This window comes from Pristis pectinata, chromosome 18, assembly GCF_009764475.1.
Source record: "Pristis pectinata isolate sPriPec2 chromosome 18, sPriPec2.1.pri, whole genome shotgun sequence".
NCBI lineage: Eukaryota > Metazoa > Chordata > Chondrichthyes > Rhinopristiformes > Pristidae > Pristis > Pristis pectinata.
Window position 1 is genome coordinate 43603618 of NC_067422.1, and position 20680 is coordinate 43624297.

The window sequence follows — 20680 nt, forward strand, 5'->3', positions numbered from 1 at the left end:
GCTGTAAATAAAATTAAAAAAAATATTTGGCAGAATAAAAACCCTAGGTTAAGTAAGAATATTTACAAAAACTAAAAAAGGATGGTGGTTTAGCCTTGCCTGACTTTATATTATATTATTGGGAAATTAATATCAGATATTTATTTTTTTGGATACAAGATTTGATATAATTCAATGCCTCAAATGGGTATGCCTTGAACAGCAATCAGTTCTTGAATTTTCATTAGTTTATATTTTAGGAGCTTCATTCCCTTTCGCACTTACCAAATTAAGTAAATATACAACTAACCCAATGGTTAAACATACAATACGAATATGGTTTCAATTTCGTAAATTTTTTGCATTGAATAAATTTAATTTGTCAAGTTCCATTCAATCTATTTTTTTCTTTCATCCATCCAGAGCTGACTCGGCTTTTTTCCATATGGAAAATGAAGGGAATAGTATGTTTCGTGATCTATTCATTGATAACTGTTTTTCATCTTTTGAACAATTGTCTAATAAATATAACTTGCCTAGATCACACTTCTTTCGAGATTTGCAGATTAGAATTTTTTTTAAAAAACTACTATACCCTATTTTCCGACACCTTACAAAATTGAGACTACGGAAACAATTTTAGGTCTTAATCCTTATCAGAAGGGCTTGATAGCAATAATTTAAGATTTAATTATGAAAATACGTCTAGAAACATTAGACAAAATTAACAATGAATGGGAAAGCGAACTCCAGTCATCTATACCTATAGATACTTGGAAGAAAATTCTTCATTTACTTAATACATCTTCAATGTGCGCCAGACACTCATTGATACAGTTTAAGGCAGTCCACAGGACCCACATGTCCAAAGATAAATTAGCTCGTTTTTACAACCATTTAAATCCTATATGGACAGATGTAAATCGAATGTGGCTTCTTTGACACATATGTTTTGGTCCTGTCGTCTTTTGGAAAAATATTGGAAAGACATTTTTAACATTATTTCAAACGTATTGAAGATTGCTTTGCAACCTCACCCTATCACTGCAATTTTTGGATTACCACGGATAGATTCTGGCCATTTATCTGCTTCCGCTGACCGTATAATTGCTTTTGTTACATTAATGGCCAAACGATCCATTTTGCTTAAATGGAAGGATCCAATACCCCTACTACTTTTCAATGGTTTTCTCAAACTATATCATGTTTAAACTTGGAAAAAATTAGGAGTGGTACTGTCGATCCTTCGCTTAAATTTGAAGAAATTTGGAGTCCATTTATTCAATATTTTCACATGATGTCGATCCCCTTTCATAACGTTCCAACTTAGAGGAACGGACTTGACGACATAATATTGCTCTGTTTCTGCTGAGAAATTTCAGCCCAGTTTTTTTCCGTTTTTTTTTGTTTTGTTTTTTGATTTTTTTAGTTTAGTTCTGTTTATATTGTTTACAATTTTTCTTATTTGATTTGGGTTTTTTAATTTATATAATAAATCGTTTTCTTTCCTTTCATTTATGTTATATTCATTTACTAAGAGATCGTTGGATCTACAGATTTTTTTATATTTTATTGTTATTTATGATTATCTATTCTATGATTGTTATCCTGATCTCTTTGTATTACATGTATAAACATTGATGCTAATATCAATCTGTATTAATTTTAAAACTAATAAAAATATTGAAAAAGAAAAGATTCCATCTTATCGAACAAGTGCTCCGTCCAATGGCCTTAGCTCCTCCTCTACTCTCTTTACACACTGACTGTGTGCCTTAACACACCTCCAGAGCCGGAACAAATTCTGATGACGCCACTGTTGTTGGTCGAATCGCAGGTGGAGAGGACTCAGCTGACCCGAGTGAAATAGATCACCTGCGACAAACTCTTTCTCAACGTCAACAAAACTAAAGAGCTGATTCTTGACTTCAAGAAGGGGAAAGGAGGCTGAACATGCGCTAGTCTACATTGGGAAATCGGCGGTGGAAGTGTCAACAGCTTTCACTCCCTGGGCATTCACTATTCGATGAGTTATTCTGGGCCCATCAGGTTGATGCAATCACAAGGAAGGCACGCCAATGTACTTAATAGCCTGGAAGGTTCAGGAGGTTCGACTTGTCACCGAGCAGTCTGACAAATTTGTTCAGATGTGCTGTTGCAAGTGTCGTGACTCGTTGCATCACAGTCTGGTACGGCAATTCCAATGCGCAGGAACGTAATAACCTGCGGAGGTAGTGCACCCAGCCCAATACTTCGCGGGCACAGACCTCCCTACTATAGGTCGTAGCTACAGGAGGTGCTTCCGAAAGAAGGCAACATCCAGCATCAACGATCCCCACCATCCGGGCCATGTCATCTTCACGCAGCTGCCCCCAGCCAGGAGGTACAGAAGCCTGAATTCCCACACCATCGGGTTCAAGAACAGCAACATCTTTCAACCATTCTGTTCTTGAACCAACCAGCACAACCAGAATCACTGCAGTTTAGCAACACATGACCACTCTGTCCACTTTGCACTAAAATAGACTTCCATTTGGTCTGAATGTGTTTCATTGAAAAAATTGTCTACTTTGTGATTAATTTATGCTTTTTTACTGTGAATGTTGTGTATTTGGCGCAATGTCCTGTGATGCGGCTGCAATAAAGTTTTTCATTGAACCTGTGCAGACGCGCACTTATGCATATGTCTCCACTTTGACTTCTAACAGCGGGGTAGAAGCTGTCCTTGAGCCCAGTAGTCCGTTTTCTCAGGCTTTTGTGTCTTCTGGCCTATGTGGGGTGATGAGAGAATGAGCGTGGTGGGTGGGTGGATGAGAGAAAGGGAGAGGAGGAGAGCAGTACGACAGAACGATAGACAGATAGAGAGAGAGAGAGAGTCAGTGCGAATGTGCGACAGACTATTTGACACTGTAACTCCAGTTCACTTCAAATTTATTCACCTATTCAGTCCCTACCCACTGCTCCCTACGTCTCCCCTCACAAATCACACTCCGGACTATCACTGATCCCCACCGTCCCTCTGCTCTCGAACGCCACCGTGGCCAATCGATGACGTTTCCCCCGAGGCACCCACAACCCCGGTTGATCTCACCGACCTCCCGCGGCCCCAGCACCAGGTCCCACAGGTTGACCTGGGGTAGCTCTCCCACGAAGCGCTGCTGCCCGTCAAAGCCACCCACACATGGTCTTGCTCATTCCCCAGGATGAACACCCCACCAGCCGTCACCTTCAGCCCCAGTCCGGCCGTCTTAAACAGGCTCCGCCTGCCGTCTGGCCACAGGATGATCCGTCCCTTCTCCGTCTACCAGCTGACGCAGAGGTGACGGAGTAGTGAGCCCGGGTCCGGCAACAGGAAGGGGATATTCTGGGCCGCTAGCTCCAACTGGAATTTCTGTGGTCCCAGCACCCAGAAGAGCAGCTGGTTGGCGTTGTCGGGTGGGCGTAAGAGAACAGGGCGTGGTTGCGTGTTAACTGGTGGCCGAGCGCAGGCACAGACTGAAGGCCCTAAACTCGAGGAAACGGCTTGGCAGCAGCTTCACGTTGGAGGTGAAGGACGGTTGGGAGAAGATGAGGGACTTGCCCCGGAGTCCTGGAGAGATGGAGGGAGAGAGTGAGAGGGAGAAGAGACAGAAGTCGGGGAAGCATTATTGAGGGAGTGGGAGAAAGGGAGGGAGAGAAGATAGCAAGGAATGTGTGGAGAGGGAGGAGGAGGAGGGAGAGGAAGAAAAATCGTAATTTGGTTTATTATTGTCACATGAATCTAGGTACAGTGAACAACGGTGTTTTGCATACCATCCAGAGAGATCATTTAACCACATCAGTACATCGAAGGAGTATGAGGGAAGATCAATAACAGACTGCAGACTAAAGTGTTTGAGCGACAGAGAAAGTGCATTGCAGTCAGAAAATAATGTGCAAAGTCAGAAAGTGGTAGATTTTGATGTCAAGTGTCCATCTAATCGGACCAGGGAACCGTTCAATCATCTTATAACAGTGGGGTAGAATCTTGTTTCCGATGGGCCGGGGAAAGAGAATTTGTCTGGGGTGGGAGGACGGGAGTGTCGGGCGATGGAGGAAGTAGAGAGGGGGAGAGAGAGAGAGAGAGACATAGAGAGGGAAGTAAAGGGAAAGGAGAGAGAGGGGAATCACACACAACACACACACACACACACACACCACACACACACACACACACACACACACACGCTGCCCAAACCCGCTCTCCACTTTCCACCACCTCCAAGAGACGGTGATAACTTGGGATCTTCGTATGCAATGTCATTCCCCACCTCGTCGACTCCCCTGGGGATTCTCTGCAAAAACCACTAACGTCATACGCCACAACCTCCGACGACCTCGGCTCCCAACACGATCATGCCTGCAGGCCCAGTCTACACACGGATCCTACACTCGGCAAGTGCCCCCCACCACTGTATATGAAGCTACCATGTGACCCGCAGTTGGTTGGGGTTCGTATCAGACGTCGCTCAGGGATCAAGGCGCCGAGGGGAAGAGACAGCCCCCTCCCAGTCGCAGCTTTTCTAGACCCCGTTAGCTCCCGCATCCTTCCATCCAGTGGTGGGAACGTTCTGGGTGAAACTGAGCTACACCAGGAGGGAGAGGTATTTGGGGTGAGGAGAGAGGAGGAGGTAGAGGGTCGTGCACTTACCTCCGCTGTCGGCTGAGGTGGGGTGGACGCCCACCAGGAGGGCGAGGGTGGTGATCAGTCTGTACATCTCGCCTTCTTCCTGTAGATAACCAGAGAGGGTGTAAATCTGAGTCGACCTCCGCAACTTCCCCCTTCCACCCCCACCGGCTCATCCTGCTCTCTCTCTCTCTCTCCCTCTCTCCCCCTGTTTTTTAACACTCTCCAGCACCGTTCTCTTCGCCCTCCTATGTCCGCCTTCCTCCTTCTCACCCCTTTGTCCATCTCTCCCTTTCTCCCCTCTGGACCCTCTCCCCTCCATCCCCCTCCCCTCCTTAAATCGCTCAATTCTAACCCTCCGCCTTCCACACCCCTTTCTCTTTCCGTCCTTCTTCCCTTCTCTGTCCACTCTATCACTCTCCCCCTCCCCATCTCACCCGTCGTCCCCCTCTCTCCATGCCCCCTCTGCACCATTTTCTCAGTACCCTCTCCCTCTCCCTTTCTCTCTCACCCTCCACCACCTTTTCCGCACTCCTTCTCCCCAGTCTCCTCCTCGGTCTCCCTCCCCTCCTCTCTTCACCCCTCTCCGTCTCTCTACCCATGGTATCCCCTTCTCTTTTTCCCCCAGAAGGGAGGAGAGTGGAGTTCAGAGGGAATAATACATTAACCATGATCAAATGACTGAGCAGACCCGTTGGGACGAATGGTCTAGTTCATTTCCTGTGACTTTTGGTCTTTTTAAACTCATAGAAATCTGGAGAGAGTTCAGAACAGCGAGGGGGAGACTCTGCGGAAGAGGAGAGTGAGGTGGGTATGAGAGAGATCGAATGGGGTAGGAGAAAGAGGGAGTGGTGGTGAAGGTATAGGAGTGAGAAGAGGAGTGAGAGAGGTGGTGTGGGAGGGAGAAGGGCGTGGGAGCGGGTCTGGGGAGCGACTGACTGGGTGAAGAATGTTGAAGCAAACTGGTTATGGTGTCAATGAGTCTGTGTGTACTCACCCTCACTGACACACACACACTCTCGCCCTCTTCCCCTCTCTGCCTCTCCGGTTTAATCTCTCTGTCTCTCTCTCAACCTTCCCCTCTCTCTCCCTCCCCCTCATTCCCTCCTCTCTCCACCCTCTCTCCCACCCTCTCCCCTCCCTGTCCCTCGCCTCCTCTACAATGCTCGCCTCTCGCCTCGTTTGCTCTCTCTCCCTCTATCCGTCCCCTTCCTTCCTTCTCTCTCCTTTGTCTCCCTTCTTCTCATTCTACCTCTCTCCCGATATCTTACATCTCCCTCTACCTCCACATCTCTCTCCACACTCTCTTGCCCACCCTTTCCCCTCACACTCTCCCTCCATTCTCTCTCACTCCTATTTCGAGTTGCGTTCTCGATCCCCCCTCTCTTTTCCTCCTCTCTCTCCCACTCTCTCCATATTCTCCTTTCTATATTCTCACAGTTTCACTCCCTCACTTTCTCCCTCCCGATTTCCAAAACCTATCTTCCTCAACCTCTCTCGCCTCAATCCTCCTCCCTCCCGACCCACTCAATCCCTCTCCCTCCAAACCTCTCTACCCTTCACTCTCTCCCTCCCTCCCTTCCCCCACCCTCCCTTCTCCCCTCTCCCACCAGCCCCAACTTCCTCGATCTTCTCTCTCCCTCTCATCCGCAACCGTTACCTCACTCCACCCATCCTTCCTCCTCCCTTCCCCCCCTAGACATTTTCTGGCAGTTTGCATCTTCAGTTGTCTCCGTACTCACTCTTGAAGTGCTGCGCGGGCACAGGGTGTCTCTGCACCGCTGGGTACAGTCTCTGTTCTCTGTCCCGCGTGGGGATCGTGTAGATCAACGGGGATGGAGCCACTGACCCAGTAGTCACTGACTGTGGACCCTCCCCATCCCTCCCCCAATCACTGCGCCGACTGGACAGTGGTGGTTAAATATTAAACTGGTCGCCTCAATCTCGATAATACCAGGTCACTGACAAGGGTTGGAATGTGGACACTATGTATATTCCCCTTCCCCCTTCTCCGTATTGGAAAAATACTGACTGCTTGCATCACGGTCTGATGCAATAATTCCAATGTGTGGGCAAGTAGTAATCTGCAGAGAGCGATGGACGGCGCAATGCATCACGGGCACATCTCTCCCACCAACGGTAGCATCTACAGGGGGCGCTTCCTCAAGAAAGTGTATCTATCATCAAAGGCCCCACCATACTTGCAATGCGATCTTCTCACAGCTACCAACGGGCAGGAGGTACAGAAGTCTGCAGTCCCACACCAAATTCAAGAAAAGTTGCCTCCCTTCAACCATTTGTTTCCTGAACCAACCGGGACAACCCAATCACTGCCTCATGAGAGCAACTCAATGACCATTTTACAGTAAAATTGACTTTATTGTTCTAATTGTGTTTTCTTGTAAAAAGTGTAATTTATGTTTATATTGATTTTTTTTAACTGGGGAATGTTGTGTCTCCGATGCCTGTGAAATGACTATGATTTTTCATTCACCGGTGCGTACATATGCATTTGGCAATAAACCCGACTGCAATTTTCTTTCATTTTTTTCCTTTCCTCCTCCCTCCCCTTCCCTTCCCTCCACTTACCCTTCCGACCACTCCCCACCCTCTCTACGAGCTTCCCTCCTCTTCCCCCTCTCTCCGCTTCCTCCCCATTCCCCTTCCCTCCTTTCTGTCATATTCTCCATCCCTCACTTTCTCCCTTTCTCCCTCCCTCGCTCCGTCGTCCTCCTCCCTTTCCTCCATCTCACCTACGCTTTCTCCCTCAATCACTCCCTCCATCCCTCCCTTCCCTCCTTCCCCTCCATCTCACCTCCCACCACTCCATCTTACCCTCCATGTTCACTCACCATTCCCCTCCACCCGCCCTGCCCCTTCCCCTCCTTCTTCTCCTTCCCTCTGCTTCCGCTTCTTCCAGGTCTCTGCGGCGTCCTTGACCTGGGAGAGAGAGGGAGAGAGTGGGAGAGCAGGAGCTGAGGAGAGGTAGAGTGAGAAGGGACATAGAAATATTGGAAAGGGAACCGAGAGAGGGAGAGAGAAAGAAATAGCCAGGGAAGGGAGAGAACGTGGGGAGTAAAAGAGAGGGAAAGAGAGAGAGGAATGCAGAGTGAGGGCGGAGAAAGTAGAGAGGAGGAGAAAGTAGAGGTGGTGGAGGTGAATATGAGGGACCAGGGGTGGAATTTCCCCACTAACTCCCTACCTCCTCGCTGCCCAGCAGCTCCCTCACCTTTCACCCTCGCCACAACCTCCCTCCTCCTCCGCCATCGCTATCAACTCCCTCCCCTGCTGCCTCCCCACCAACTGCCTCTCCTCACTCCTTCACTACTCACTACATGTCCTTTCACACCCCACTCCCTCCTCCCCCTCCTTATCCCTCTTAACCTCTCTACCCTCCTCCCCACATATTCTCTGGCAGTTCTGCCTCCGCACTCACACCTCAAGGTCTCTGCGCCTGTGATGCGACTGCAAGTGAGTGTTTTATTGCACCGGTGCACACATGTGCAGATGACAATAAATTCGACTGAAACTTTTATCTCTTCCCTCTCCATTCCTCTTCCTTCTTCCTCTTACTGTCTATCCTCCAGTCACTTCCCGCTCTTTCCCTTCTCACCTCCCTTCCCATACCTCTTCCTCTCTCCTTCCTTTTCTCCCTCCCTCTCTCCCTTTCTCACTCCCTCTCTCTGTATCTCTGTTTCTCACTCTTCTCCTATCACTCCCTCCCTTCCCTTTCTACCCACTCACTTTTCCTCCCTCTCCCTCCTCCTTCCACTCCCTTCCCTCCTTCCTTCCGCTACCTCTCCTCCCTCCTTCCCCTCCCCTCCCTTCCTCTCCCTCAGCTCCCTTCCCTCCAACGTTCCCTCCCTTCTCACCATCCTCCCCATCTCCTTTATTCGGGACACCCGCCCTTTACCTGCCCCTTCATCCCCTCACTCCCTCCGCTGCCCCTCCTTCCAGATCTCTGCGGTAAGCCACTCATCTGGGATCTAGAAAGAGGAAGTGGGAGAGCCGGCGAGGCTGAGAGAACAAGGGAGAGGGGGAGATAAACATATGGTGAAAAGAGCAAGTGGAGGGAGAGAGAACGAAGTCGGGAGAGGGTAGAGAAAGAGGGGAGTAAAAGAGAGGAAAAAGAGGGTGGAACAGAGAGTGAGGAGTGAGAAAGCACAGAACTTGAGAAAGTAGAGAGGGTGATGAAGCACTAGGGGAGAGGAGAGGGAATAAGAGGGACGAGAGACGGAATCTCCGACCAGCTCGCTCTGACTCCTCACAAACTCCGTCCCGTCCTACAGCCGCACTAAATCCCACCCCTCTTTCCTCCCCACCAACACCCTCCCACCCTCCCTCCCAACAATTCCCACCTCTTCACCCACCCCACCAACTCACTCCCTTCCCTCCTACTTACTCCACCTCGCTAACTCTTGCCCTCCTTCCGCCCTCACTCCCTCACTCACTACCTCCCTCTCCCCCTCCTCTCCTCCTCTGCTTCCCTCTTCACTCGAGATCTCTTTCACTCCCACCCTCTCCCTCTAAGGCTCTGTCCTCCTCCTTCCCACACCCCCACACTTCTCTGGCAGTTCGTTCTCTGTACATACTCAGGATGTGCTGCACGGACACAGCGTGTATCTGCACCCCTGGGTCTAGACTTTGGTAGCTGTCACGGGTGGTGATGGTGTTGATCAGCGGCGATGCGCTCAATCCTCCAGTGGTCAATGACAGTGGACTCTCCCCATCGCCCCCATCATTGCACCCTCTGAGCAGTAGTGGTTCAATTTTAAATACCTTCCTGATAGCGAGTTATTGACAGGGATGGAATGCGCGCACTCTGCACATCTTTCCCTCACAGCTGATTAACTTCAACAATTCGCTTCTTGAACTAACCGCACAATGACAATCGCAACTTCAGTACAACAACACAACGACTGCTTTGCACGAAAATTGACTTCGTTTTTTTTGTTGAAATTGTGTTCTTTCTTCGAAAATATGTGTCTAAGTTATGTTCAAGTGTTTTTTTTCTGGTGACTGTTGTGTGTCAGATGCGATGTGCATGTGATGCGACTGTAAGTGAGTTTTTCATTGCGCCTGTGCAGACATGTGCATTATGCAACAAGATAACTGCGACTTTTCTCTCTTTTTTCCACTCTCTCCCTCCCGCTTCCTCCTCCTATCCACTCCCTCTGCACCTTCCCCTTCCTCCCTCTCCCCTCCCTCTGTCCATCCTTCCTTCCCTTTCCACCAATCTCCGTACTCCCCTCGCTCCCCACTCACCTTCACTCTCCCCATTATCTTCTCTTCCCTCTCTCACTCCTCTCGCTCCCCTCCCCTTTTCCTCCCTTTCATACTCTTTCTCACCCTCCCTCCATCTCCCCTCCCTCTCCCTCCATATTTCCTTCCTGAACCCTCCTTCCATCTCCCTCCTTCCTCTCCCCACCCTCACTTATTCTCATCCCTTCCTTCATTCCACCCACACTTTCCTCCATCTTTCCCTCCTCTATCACTCACCCTTCCCTTCCTCCAACCCTGCCCATTCCGCTCATACTGTCTGCTTCCCTCCTTACAGGTCTCTGCGGCATCCCTCACCTCGGAGTGGGAGAGGGAGAGAGTGGGAGGGCCGGTGCCGACGAGGGTGGATGGGAGAGGTGGAGAGAGAAATGCAGCAGAAGGAATCAAAAGGAGAGAAATTGGGAGAAAGGGGAAAACACAGGGAAGTAAAAGAGAGGAGAGAGAGAGAGGGACAGATTCAGGCTGAGAAAGTGGAGAGTGTTTGAGAAAGTAAAGATGCGGAGAGGAGGCGAATAAGAGGGACGAGGTGACGAATCCCTTAAACACCCTAGAACCTCCTTCTTTCCCACCAGCTCTTTCTCACTCCACCCTCCTCACTCCACTCCCTCCTCCATACAGCCAACTGCCTCCACCTCCTCCCAACTGTCCTTCCAACACTTTCCGACACATGCACTCCTTGTTCGCTCTCCCACTGACTCCCTCCACTCCACCCCTCCCTCCAGCACACGTCCTCACACGACCCATCCCTCGACCCCTAGCCCAACCTCCCGATCACTGCATCCCTCCTCCTCCCTCCCAAAACACACCGCATCCTAGAGGTATCCGTCCCACTCTCTCCTGCCCTCCCACTGACTCCCTCACACCCAACTGACTCCCACTCATTCCTACCACACTCATTCTGCATCCCACTGCCAGCTACGACTTACTCGGCCCACCTAGCTCCCTCACTGTCCCCACTCACCTCTGAAATCACAAAATTTTTCCAGCAACACGCACACTGCTGGAGGGACTCTGCCGTTAAGCAGCCTCTGTGGGGAGGGGAGGGCGAGGGGGAAATGGGGATGGGGAATGAGGATGTGGAGGTGGTGGGAATTAGTGCTGGAAGGGGATGTGGTAGGGAGAGGAGAGGTGAGAGACGAAGTGAAACGATAGGCTGTTCGAGTCATCAACCGTCTCATCCCGTGGGATCCGTGTGCCTGTTCCACATGTCCCGCAGGATCGTCCCCTGCCTCGGTCTCATCTCAACCTCCCCGAACTCGGTCACCAACATTATACTGCCCCAAATTAATTCCCTACGTTCTCCAGTCAAGTATTGCACCGACACTGCCCAACCCAACCAAAGGGACCCCATTCCGGGTCGGGAGAATTTCTTGCGGGGGAGAGCGAGTTGCTGGAGAGAGTGAGAGGGGATTCTTAATGGGGGTGAGAAAGAGATAGAGGGTGTGAGAGAGAGATAAGTGAGAAGAGTGAGAGGGGGTGAGAGAGGGGATAAGAGAGAAAGGGTGAGAGGGAGAGATTTTGGTGAGAGGGAGATGGTGAGAGGGGAAGGAGAGAGTAGAGAGAAGACAGAGAGCGGAAGAGAGGGCGTTTGGACAGAGAGGGAAATAATGAGAGGAGGGGAGAGAGAGAGTTGGGGAGAGAGAGAGGAAAGTGATAAGATAAGATTTCTTTATTGGTCACATGTTCATCGAAACACACAGTGAAATGTATCTTCACGTGGACTGTTATGGGAGCAGACCGCAAGTGCCGCCATGCTTTCTGCGCCAACATATCATGCCAACAACTTCCAAACCCGTTGGTCTTTGCAATGTAGGAGGAAACCGGAGCACCCAGAGCAAACCCACAGAGCCACACCGAGAATGTACAAACTCCTTGGAGACAGCGGCGCGAATTGAACCCGTGTCGCTGGCGCTACAATGGCGTTAGCTGACCGCTGACCCCGTCTGCCGTGCCTGACTGCATGAGAGGGGAGTGGTAGAGAGGCGGCGTAGAAATGGGGAGAGCAAGAGGTGCGAGAGAAAGGGGAGAGGGTGGAAAAGGAGAGTGAGCGGAGGGAGAGCGAGGGAGAGCGAGATAAGAGAGGAGAAACTGGGAGAGAGAGGGAGAGAGAGAAAGAAAGAGAAGGTTGAGAGACGGAGAGGGTGTACTGGGAGAGAGGGGGGAGGGAGAGTGAGTGACAGTGAAGAGGGATTGAGCATCAGAGAGGGGGAGCGTGGGAAGAGAGGAGGCGAGAATGAGTGGAGAGGGAGAGAGATATCTCTCTTTCTGTGTCCGTGATCTCCTTTAGATGTGGGAATAAGGTGCTGACGAGAGGCTGCGGATGAGAAAGGACTCGCGACGGGAAAGAATTTTGGTTTGGAAGTTCACGATATGTGGCATATCAAGAGGCGAATTGTATCAGGAATCAAGTGGTTCGGCTGACGAGTGCGGAAATCTGTCAGTAATGCACGGAATACACTGTGTTCAAGGGTTTACGGTAGAAAGGTTTATTGGGAGGTCTCTCGCTGCCAGTGGCGGGGAACAGGTTCAACAGTGGGGAAGTATTTCAGCGAGTGGGTACTGAAGGGAAAGGACAAGGGTCGTGTGTCAGGGAAGGATGGAAGAATTCGGAGCATCGGGGAAAGGGACTGTATTTAAGCAGTGGGGTTGACAGGAAAAGGCGGTGTGGAAAGATTTAAAGGTGGTAATGGGTTGAAGAGCGGAGTGATGTCGTTGAAGTGGAAACAATCCAGAGTAAATGAGCCTGCCTAATGGAACATGCGGTTCCTCATAATGCACCGCGGCAGAGAAACTTCTCCGCCAATGAAGAGAGAGACCGCGCTGCCTCAGGAGAGGGCGGGGAAAAGGAAGGACTCCGCTGTGACGTCACCTCAAAGTGTGACGCCCAGACATCAGCACTGCATCTGACCCTGGTGAACCTTCTCTCAATGACCCGAAATCAGTAGAAGAGCGCGTTGAAGCAGTTGTCGCAGTATGAGTGTGGCAAATGTCCCAACCTCCCCGCCAACACACAACAACTAACCTCAGCAACGTCTTCTGCACCAGACTACAACCGCATGCACATAGTTTCTTTGCGGAAAGATTACATTTGACGGGGCGACTTCTGCCGACGACACGAATCTGAGTGGGATTGTGGGTTATGAGGAGGATGCATTTCGACAATGCAGGTGAGCGGACAGACACATGACAGCAGAGTATAACACAGATACATGTAAAGCTACGACAGTGGCAGGGAAATCAGGATATCAGCATGCTAATTGATCAGTGATAGATTGCGAAATGTTGACGTACAAAGGGGGCTGGGTGTCAATGTGTCAGTGACTGAAAGAAAATATGCAGGAGAAACAAACAGTTAAATTAAATGGTGTGCAGAAAGCTGGCCCGCCCTGACAATAATGAATAAACCATTTTAAATAATGCTTGTAAAGAAGTTCAAATCAGAGACATCTGCAGACAACTTTAATCACATTGTTAATTCCAAGGGTTTCATAACTGTCTGCTGCAACTCCCTCTCCCGCGGCTGCAGGTAACGATTCTTTCATTGGTTGTGGGTCGCTTTGGGATGGATGAGTTTGTGAAAGCTGAGCCATTCTTACCTCCAGTCTCACAGTGTCGCCTGTCGCTTCTGAATCCACCGTGATTTGAACTACAATTCCCAGTGCATTATTGGTCTCTGGGGGAACAATGATCGTAGGCTAAACATACAATCCTGTGCTGCCTTTCAGTGAGTGTCTGCGTGTGTTTCTGATTTCCCTCACCCTGTCTTGAAGTGTGACAGCCTCTGACACGGAGTGCAGCTGCCTCTGGATTATTTGTGTCTGCCTCTAACTTTGTGTGTGCATTGCTACGTTTGCATTCCTCCTGACTCAATCTGTGTGAGAGTATATGCTTCTGTTAATTAGTGCCCTTGCTCCTGTCTATACGTGTACTTTGTGTGTGCATTCACAGTCACCTGTGCGTGTACCTTTCACTGAGTGTGACTGCTTCCGTATTTGGATAAACCAACACGTAATAGCCTGATTCTGGTTGATACTGACTTGCCTTTTTTTTATGATTGTTCCCACCTGTCTGTCAGTGTGACTGTCTGTGTCTGTCAGTACGTCAGTCTCTGCATTTGTGTCAGCTGCCTCTCACAGAGTGTAGTTGCACAGTGTATGAAGGTCCCTGACTCGCTCTGCCAGTGTGCCTGATGAAATGTCTTTGTTCCTGCCTCTGACAGAGTGTGCACTGAAGCTGTCTGTGAGTTGTCCTGCATGTCCTCCCTGTCTGACCATGCTGATAAGTGTGACAGTCGCTGACCGTGAGGGCATCTACCTCTGAAAATGTGTGTGGCTGAATCTCTCTTTCCGTGTGCCTCCCCATGCTTGTTATGTTGTCTGTGTGAGTACGTACCTGCCTCTGTTCTTGTGCATGACTGTGTGTCTTTCAGTGCACTGGTCCCCTTTTCCATCTGTTCCTGCATCTCACTCTTTGTTTCTCTGACGCATTCTCTCTCTTCCATTCTCTTTCTCTTGCATGTCTGTCTATTTCAGATCATGTGCCAATCTCTGATGGTGCATTAACCTCGCACGTCACTTGAGGACACCTGCTCCTCTCTGTGAACGTTTCTATTTCCTGTTCATGTCCAACACTTTTTGACCATGTTCTAGCTTCCACCTCCATGTGTGTGCCTGTCAGTGTGTAATTTGCCCAGTCAGTGTGTGCATCAATCACCCTATTTGTGAATTCTTGCATCTGCCTGTGAGTGTGCAATCCTCTCCCTACTCTCTGCCTGTGTGTATGGTTCTGTATCAGTCTCTCTAACGGTGCTAACCCGCCCTAAAATTTGAGTGCAACTGACCCTGTCCATTCAGTTGCCTCCCTCAGGCTATCAGTGTGCATGCCACTGTCCCTGAGTGCGTCCATGTGCAGATGTGTGTGTGTGTTATTTGGAAGGGTAACCAGCACTGCCTGTCAATATACCTGGCTCTCTCTCTGAGGAAATTCCACACTCTTTCTGTGACTGTACCTACCTATGTCTGTGTGCTCCTGCCACCGCTTCTCTTTGTCTCTGTCACCGTGCCCAGCTCTCTACGTTTCCCCACTGCAACTGTGTGCACACCAGCTTGACAGTGTGCCTGTCTGTTTCTCTATTCACCCACAACTCTCTGTATACTTGTGCACTGGTCTCGTATATTTATAGAACCTGACCTTACCTGTAAGTGCCCTTGCCATAATCTTTGAGCATACTGTGCCTACCTGATCATGTGTCTGTCTCACTGTCGTTGCTCCTGCGTCGGAGCAACTGCATCTCCAGTTGGCTCCGAGTGTTCCTGCCTCCTTCCCTGTGTGTTCTTGTCCCCTACCTGTCCATGTTCCTGCCTCCTGCCTCTGACAATACAGCTCTTTTATTTTATTGAGCATTAAACAACTTTCCCATCGTCACCAACACCACCATCAACTTTCATGCTATCTGTGAACTGAATCATTCCTGCCAGATTGAAATCCAGGTCATAACTGTCTGTCACAGGCATTAAGGGCCTAGCACAGATTCCCGTGTTAAAGCTTGTACCATAAACTTCCACACACGACACGACATTCACCCTCACCTTCTGCCAACATTCACCACCCCTCTCTTTGAAGAAATTTGACAAATTGCCATGAATCCCATGCCCCCTCTTTATTTTATAAACCATTCTCCCATGTGAGAGCTCATCCAAGGCCTCAATGAAGTACTTTCAGAGTAGAGGAACTGCATTGCCCTCATTGACACTGCTGATTAACTCCTCAAAAATTAAACAAATTATTCGGACTGGGTTCACTTGATCAAAACACGCAGACTATCCCCGAGGATTGATGTCTGCACAAGTGTAGATTGCCCATTAATAGCTGCCCAATTCCTTTCCTACCATTGATGTAAAATTCAGCAGCCTGTAATGACCTGGTTTGTTCCTGCTGCCCTTCTTGAAAAAAGGCGCTACATCTGATATCCTCCAGTCATCTGGCACTTTTTCAGAGATGACCTGAGTTTTCCTGTCAGACCCTGGCAATCTCCTCCTATGCCTCCCATAGCTGCCTGGGGTATATCTAATCAAGCCTCGGATATGTATCCACCTTTAATCCCTCGAGAACATCCAGCACTTCCACCTTTGTGGCAGTAATTTGAACCAGAATTCCAGTTTACCATTCCCTGGATTCTCCAACCACAACATCCTTCACCACAGTGAATACAGCCGAGACGTGTTCACTGAAGTGATCACCTGCCTCTGTACATCCGTGTCCCTGATTCTATCCCCAGTCTTACATGTATTTGGCGATGAATTTTCCTGCATCGGTCTGTGTTTGTTCCTATTTTGTCTGTTTTCTGCATCCCTGCCTCTGTGGGGCTTCCTGCCTTTCTTTCCCCATTTGTTTGTCTGTGCCCGTGTGTGCCCGTGTGTGCGTGTGTGTGTGTGTGTTTGTGTGTGTTCAACTGCCTGTGTGTGGACATGTATCAGTCTCTGACTGTACTTGCCTCTATATGTTTGCCGGGTTGTGGATGAAAATGTTTCTTTGTTTGAAGGTGTGCATTCATTTTCTTCTGGGCGCACCTGCATTTGTATTGGTATTAGTTTATTATTTCACTTGTACCGAGGCACAGTGAAAAGCTTGTCTTACATACCGATCGTACTGGTCTATTCATACACAGTGCAGTTACATTGAGTTATTACAGCTTGCATGGATGTAGTACAGGTAAAAACAATAACAGTACAGAGTAAAGTGTCACAGCTACAGAGAAAGTGCAGTGCAATAAGGTGTGAGGTCAGAACAAGGTAGATCGTGAGGTCATAGTCCAACTCTGTCCGTGATGCGCTGGGCTGTGTCCACAACTCTTTGCAGTTTATTGCAGTTATGGGCAGATTAGTTGCCGTACCAAGCCGTGATGCATCCAGATAGGATGATTTCTATGGTGCATCGGTAAAGTTGCTGACAGTCGAAGGGGACAAAGCAAATTTCTTTAGACTCCTGAGGAAGTAGAGGCGCTGTGAGCTCTCCTGGCAGTGGCATCTACGTGATTTGATCAGGACAGGCTGTTGTTGATGTTCACTCCCAGGAACGTGAAGCTCTTAACTCTCTCCACCTCAGCACCACTGATGTAGACAGGTGCCTCTACACCGCCCCTTTCCTGAAATCAATGACCAGCTCTTTTGTTTTTTCTGACATTGAGGGAAAGATTGCAGTCATGACACCATTCCACTAAGCTCTCTATCGCCTTCCTGTACTCCGACTCATCGCTGTTTGAGATAAGGCCTACAACGGTGGCATCATCTGCAAATTTGTAGATGGAGTTAGATCAGAATCTGTTCACACAGTCATGAGTGTATGGGGAGTAGAGTAGAATGCTGAGAACGCAGCATTGTGGGCCACCAGTGTTGTGAATAATTGTGCCGGAGGTATTGCTTCATTTCCTCACAGATTGCGGTCTGTTAGTTAGGAAGTCAAGGATCCAGTTACTGAGGGAGGTTTTGCGTCCTTGGTCTCGGAGTTTGGTTGGCTTGCTTGGCATTATAGTATTGAAGGCAGAGCTGTAGTCAATAAACAAAATTCTAACGTAGGAGTCTTTACTGTCCAGATGCTCCAGAGCTGAGTGTAGGGCCAGGGGGATGGCATCCGCTGTAGACCCGTGCCTGTGATTGTGTGTGTGTACCTGTGTCTGTGATCGTGTACATGTGCACCTGTGTCTATGATTTTGTATATGTGTACTTGTGTCTGTGATTGTGTGTGTACCTGTGTCTATGATTTTGCATAGGTGTACCTGTGTTTGTGATTATGTGTGTGTACCTGTGTCTGTGATTTTGCATACGTTTACCTGCGTCTGTGATTGTGTGTGTGTTCCTGTGTCTGTGATTTTGTATATGTGTACCTGTGTCTGTGATTGTGTTTGGACCTGTGCTTGTGGTTGTGTATGTGTGGACCAGTCTCTGTCATTGTGTATGTGTACACCAGTATCTGTGATTGTGAGTGTGAACACCTGTGTTTCAGTGTGTCGTGTTTCTGCCTCTCACCCTCTAACTATCCCATTACACCTGCCTCTCTGTGTTTTGCTGCTCACCCTGTTTGTGAACTGACTGAAGGGTGTGGATACCTCTCTGAATGCACCTGCCTGCCAGTGTGCCAGCTGTTTTGCATTTGTGCTTTGACCAGTCTCTATATTTGATTGTTCCTATCAGTGTCAGTGAGTGTGAAGCTTCTGTCTTGTGCGGAGCCTGTCTAAGTGTATATAACTGCCTGCCTTTGACTGTCTATGCCCGTCAGTGACAGTCGCTTCCCCTGTCGGTGAGTGACCCTGCCTCTGTCCATGACTGTCCCTACCTCTCTCAGTGTGACCCTGCCTCTGTCACAGACTGTCTCTGCCTCTGTTAGTGGGTGTCCCTGCCTGTGTCAGTGAGTCTCCCTGCCTCTCATAGTGAGTGTTCCTGCCTCTGTCAGTGAATGTCCCAGCCTCTGTCAGTGAGTGCTCGTGCTTCTGTCTCTGACTGCCTTTGGCCTCTGAGTGCCCTTGCCTCTTGTCTCTGAATGTCCCCGTCTCTGTCAGTCAGTGTTCCCGCACTTCTCTGGTGCTCTCTCTCTCTCTCTCTCTCTCTCTCTCTCTCTCTCTCTCTCGCTTTCTCTATGGAGTTCTGCCGCCTGTGACTGTGCCTGCATCTGCAGCTGTCTGAATACTCCTGAATGTTTCTCTGAGTGGGCGTGGCCCTGTTTTCAAGTGCTCCACCTCTGCAATTGAGAGTGCGGATTTCTGAATTAATTGTGACTCTCATGGTTTGCAATTATATCTGTCCATCTGTGTGTGAGTGTACCTGACAGTGGGGTGCTCCCCTGCCCTATCTATGTTTATCCGTGTCCCTCAAATTGTGTGTGCCCGTGTCTTCTGTCTTTCTCTTTCTTCCTTTTTCGTGTCTGCTCGTGTGTGATTTCCTCTGTCAATGAGTGTCCCTCCCTCTGTCCGTGAGTGCAGAAGCATTTGTCATTCAGTGTCTCTGACTCTGTCAATGAGTCTCCCTGCCTCTCACTTGCGGTATGTCTGTCAACGTGTGCAATACTGCCTGCCTCAAACTCTGCCTGCATCTGTAGCTTCCTGAATATTCCTGAATGTCTTTCTGTTTGCTGTGACCCGGCTTTCAGTGCTTCACCTCTGACACTGAGAATGCCGGCCTCTGAACTACTTTGTGACTGCCATGGTTTTCAATTATGTCTGTCCATCTGTGTGTGAGGGCACATGTCTCTAGGGTGCTTCCTCTGATCCTGACTTGTCCAAGAAGTTGCGTGTGCCTGTGTCTGCCTGCCGGAATTCCTCGCACACTCTCCTGTGCTTACATTTGCATGATTTTCTCTGGCTGGGAGTATTCCTTTCTCTGTCATTGAGCGATTCTGCAACTGTCTGAGTGTTCATGCATCTGTGCATGCCGCCTTTGTCATAATATTTGTGTCTCTGTCCGTCTCTAGGCTCTTCTCCCTTATTTATGCCACTGTCTATCAATTACGAAGTACACACATCCCGTTTTCCGCACACCATCTGCAGCTTTCTCTGGCAGATGTTCAAAGTCATTCTCACTGTAAAAGTTGGGTCATTGTCTAAGGCCAGAATATATGTCTGTGTCCGAGCTTTTGTCCAAAACCTTACTTGCAGCTGCATCACAGGCACATTTAAACAGCATGCACAAGAACATGTTATCAACACCCAAACTCATTGCTGCAGGAGTACAGGAGTACCTGTTTCTCTGTCTGTGACCTTTCTCCTGTCTAATCATGCATCTGACCGTCCCTTTGTGTTTGCCTGTATCTGCATGCCCCTCTCTCTGCTGTGCCAACCTGGGCAGGGTTGTCTCTGTCTGTGCATGAACCTGCCCTGTAATCAAACACCTTCTCTTTTTCATGATAATTTGGCCGAGAACTCCTCCGTCCCTTCCATCAATAGTTCAGTTACATTGTCTTTCTCTACTGCGAACACAGATGCGATATATTCATTTAAGCGATCACCTGCATCTGCCTGTGTGGGTGCCGGCTTCACCCTCTCAGTATATGTCCGCCTCTGCGATCCGCTCCACTCCATACGTTGTCTCCTGTTCATTTGCGTCTTTGTAAGCTGCTCCAGGAGACGTGAGAATCCCACTGCCGCGTTTTCCTTCAGCAAGCTGTCAACCTCAGAGCGCATGTCCCAGCAGCCGGCCGGCCACAGGCAGTACTTTGTTGGACCTCACTGGACAGATTGTTGACCAGGGTGACGGCCGTTCAGCAGCCCGTACTCGCCGATCGAGATCCGCAGTGGCCGCGCTCGGGCGGCGAAGATGGGAGGAAGGACCGTGGGGCTTGACTGCTGCACTCCGCCCTCCGAGGCGAGGCTTCCGCCGGCTTTGTTGCGCCGCTTCCCTCCCCGCAGGGCAGAAGGTGTCTCACAATGGAGAATACACACCGCTGCTTCTTCCGCTACGAGACCGCTGGTGCGCAGGCGCAATGTACGGCAGGAGTTGCACTGTGAGAATTGCAGTCAAAAATAGTGGAAGAGACAGGGAGAGAGGAAAAGCTTGGCGACAGGAATGATCACAGCGAGTTGATTCTTCTCTCATTTTTCCAAGCTTTTTATCAGTTTTCAAATTAATACAGATTTATATAACATCAATGCTTGTACATGTAATACAAAGAGATCAGCAGAACAATCATGGCAGAGATAATCATAAAGAACAATAAAATATAAATAAAATTTGTAGATCCAACGATATCTTAGTAAATGAATATAATATAAAAGAAAGGAAAGAAAAA

General features: G+C 49.1%; 1 long non-coding RNA gene across 1 annotated transcript; it reads right to left on the minus strand.

The window, feature by feature from the left end:
• Window positions 1-3486: 3486 nt before the first annotated feature.
• LOC127579971 (uncharacterized) lies at window positions 3487-6456 on the minus strand. Its single transcript, XR_007957752.1, has 3 exons — window positions 6367-6456; window positions 4649-4727; window positions 3487-3568 (listed from the first exon to the last, which is right to left on the minus strand). It is a non-coding gene; the product is annotated as an uncharacterized LOC127579971 (long non-coding RNA).
• Window positions 6457-20680: the final 14224 nt, after the last annotated feature.